Source organism: Carassius carassius, chromosome 20 (assembly GCF_963082965.1).
Source record: "Carassius carassius chromosome 20, fCarCar2.1, whole genome shotgun sequence".
NCBI classification, from domain to species: Eukaryota; Metazoa; Chordata; class Actinopteri; order Cypriniformes; family Cyprinidae; genus Carassius; species Carassius carassius.
Window position 1 is genome coordinate 11,494,699 of NC_081774.1, and position 4,157 is coordinate 11,498,855.

A 4,157-nucleotide genomic window follows, 5' to 3' on the forward strand; every position below is an offset into this window, starting at 1 on the left:
TCCGCTGTGAGAGAAGAGAGGAAAGCAGCGATTAGATCAGAGGAAGTCTTCAGAGAGACTGAGAGGATGGCTTAAAAGTTTTAATAGGCATACTAATGATCAGAGAACTACAGATATTTAAAACATTGAGTTGGAAAGCTGTAACACAGGGGTAGTCGACTGTGGAAAATTTCCAGGAAGAAGTTTGGGGCTACTGATGGATTACTGATAATGCAGACACAGGAATCTTTCTAAGTGGAATCAACATTTGTGCCAAACATTATTACTACTTCTGTGGCTGCACTAATTTAGAAATGATGGCTGACACATAATCAATAATTATTTCATTATGTTATAGCTTAGGTCTATATTATGAATGCTTAAAGGCCAATCAGAACTCAACAGTGCAGTGGTGTATGTTCAGCTGCATGTTAAGTAGTTCTATGCCAGCATTAGTTCCATATTACATTTTGCCTGTATTTATAGTTTCTCTCTCTCTCTCTCTCTCTCTCTCTCTCTCTATATATATATATATATATATATATATATATATATATATATATATATATATATATATATATATATATATATATATATATATATATATATATATATATATATATACACATACATATATATATATATATGTGCAAGTTTGGGGTCAGTAATATATATATATATATATATATATATAAAAAAAATCAAGTACTCATTTTCATATAAATGCTTTTTCATATAAATATTTCAAATAAACCCTCTATTCATCAAAGATGGGGGAAAAAAGATCACAGTTTACACAAAAATATCAAGCAGCACAACTTTCAACATTAATAATAATAATAAAAAAAAGAGTTTCTTGAGCACCAAATCAGCATATCAGAATGATTTCCAAAGGCTCATGTGACACCGGAAAATTTAGTAATGGCTGCTAAATATTCAGTTTTGCCATCACATGAATAAATTACTTTTTAAAATATATTAAAATATAAAACAGTTACTTTAAATCATAATGATATGTAGCCTTAGTGAACACAAGAGATTTCTTTTAAATATCAATACTTTTTTTAATGAAAAATATCTGAAAATAAGATTAAGGATGCACAAGAACATTATTTTATGAGCATCTCTAATGATGATGTTTCAAAAGGCAGGTGTGTCTTCCTTTGCTTCCACATTTCAAAACTGCCCCTGCACCCATGATTGATCCTTCTGACCAGTCTTAAATGTAGTCTGGGTCTAATAAAGCCACCTGCCCTCTGTAAATCTATCTCTCCCCTAATGATGCCCAGCGGGTCACGAACAGAGAGCTCAAGTCTTGCTAAAGTGCCAGTCAGTCAGGTTTAAAAGAGAGAATTAACCCAAAGCTTTCAGTAAGTCCTCTTAATAAAGCACTCATCCATCCACTGAACGCTCACTCTACCTGCCACCACCAGACTTCTAGATGGACGCCCTGTGGCTCTCATATAAAGCCACTCTCAGAAGCTAAGTGGAATATTACTCATTTTTTCTTTCATAGCCAAGTTTATTTTTAATTTCCTCACATCGATTTATTCCACATTTGCAGGGAGCCCCGCAGACGATGTGTGTCAAGGATGGAGCAGGACGTAACCTACATCCGCACAACCTCCCAGAGATCCACCCCTCGGGCCGTCCTCCTCACTGAAGTGTGCATCACCCCATAATGAGTTAATTCACCCTGAGATATAAAAACCCAGTCCATCACTGAGCACGAACTGCCGCAGAACTCCCGCCTCTCAGTGTCTGCACTGAATCAAGAAACGCTGTTGAAATTGACCCAGAGATCTTTGGCCAAGATGCTGCTTCTGGTTTCAGCTTGCAGGCCTCAGTGGATCCATACAATAGAGATTGTGCCTGGTTTGTTGGAGAGCTGCCCACCGCTGCTAAAGATCAAACCCTTGGCTCACAGTAAAGAGCTTAAAGGCGTATTTCACTAAAAATTTCAAACTTGTCGGAATTACTTTCTAGTGTAAGATATGGTTTTTATCCAAACAATGAAAGACAATGGGGTCCAAAACAGTGGCGTAGCCAGACTTGTATTTTTGGGCAGGCCTGGGCAAAAGTGAGCAGGAACTAGGCTAACTAATGGACCGAGTCCAGTGGCGAAGCGCAAATCCACGGCCCTCAACAGCGAACTCTAGGGAGGGTGGGTGGGTGTAGGTCTGGTTACGTCGCAGTATTGTAAATATTTGTTTTAAACCAGGAAGGCAGGCCAATGGATAAAGCAACGTGAAAACTTTGCGCAACAGTTATAAAGGTGAACCTCTTAATTTCAGCCGATTCATTAGAAAGTGAAAGTAAAAACTGACGACGCTTCTGGCATCTGACGCTGCATTAACGGTGCATATTCTCTCAGACACGAATTTGCTTAATATGCTGAGATATATATATATATATATATATATATATATATATATATATATATATATATATATATATATATATATATATCTATATCTATATATCTATATATATATATATATATATATATATATATATATCTATATATGTGTGTGTGTTTTAATTGACTCCCTTAATATTTCTCCTGTGGCTCGAACATAGGCAAGTGGGAAAAATTTATTAAATAATTAAAAAATGTTTTTTTTTTTTTTTTTTTACATTTTTACGTCGTTGCTTGAAATAAAGCTTTTCTTTGATGATTGCAGTGTTAATAATTTTGATGATTGCAGTGTTAATAATTATAGTTTTAATAATTATAGGCCTATTATTCATTGTATAATGAAAACCTGTTTTGAGAGAACTTTTAAAAAACATTTTCAGTGAGGATTAAGCTAGCCAGTGATGTGTTATGAAATTATTGCGGGCAAATTAATTGTAATATTAATTTAATAATAAAAGTAACTTTTATAATATAGTTAATAATAATAATAATAATAATAATAATAATAGGCCTAATAATAAAAAGAATGTAACAGGCCTAAATTAATTGAAAATGCCAAATTAGATATAACTAAAAAGTGTATAAAATATTTTTTTCAGAAATGTCATGTTAGTGATTTTTTTATTTGTTAATCCTTTATTTAAATTAATAGGCCTACAAATTAGGAAACAAGGCAGTTGATTGCTGGGGTCTTTTTTATAGAATTATGCATTGCTGCTGTTTTCGAACACACAGCAGCAAATTACAGTCCAACCGAATGGATAAAGACGCACAAATTTACATGTGCGACATTCCCGAAACAGCTTGGATAACAATTGGCTAAGACTGCTGTCAATCAAACTCATTAGGAATTATGCAAAAACACATTTATTTGAGTTATTTGAGATGTTACAATAGTCCTCTAATTGTGTTCAAATAGATTAAACATTTATTTAACAAATATTATTAGCCCCTTTTAACTTCCATTCTACAGATAATATTTCTCAATATATCTGTTTTACAAACACAAAAAAAGTTGTACAAGTTTGGAACAAAATAAGGGAGAATTTATATTGTTAGGTAAACTTTTGATTTAATATCTCGTATACCGACACCAAATCTCTCATAAAGTGAACGGGACACTATAATGTCTCTTAAACAACACATCAGTCACGCCTTTGCATTTGGCCGCTCTCCAGAGGACCATTGATTAACAACTAAATTTAGCAGTTCAACCTGTATGGCAGCCCAGGAGCGGCCCAGTCAAGTTCTGTGCAGTCCATCAGACTTTGCAAGACCTCAAGATGTGTAAAATACATCCGTTCTCTAAAATACACTCTTAAAAATGAAGGTTCTTGATTGGCATTGATGGTTCCATGAAGAACCTTTAGTATCTATGGAGCATTTTTTCATTTCACAAAATGTTAAATATAACAGGGAAAAAGGCTCTTTGGAGTATTAAAATGCTCCTCAAACTAAGAAACAAATGATTCTTTTAAAAACTCTTCACATAAAGGTTCTTTGGGGAACTAAAAAGGTTCTTCTACTGCATCGCTACCAAATATCCCCTTTCGGAACCTTCATTCATATTAAATTTGTGCTTTACGAGGACAGCAACCTGACATTTTCTGCTCCACAGCCACAGCTGGGCTCTGTAGACCGCCTGTTGTATATTCGAGCTCCTCAGATCAAACTCTTCCATGCATCGCTCTCAATCTCTGTGAAGTTGCTGCTTGTTCAAGGGCTCTGCAGTGCTGAACTTGACGAATCGCAGTGATCC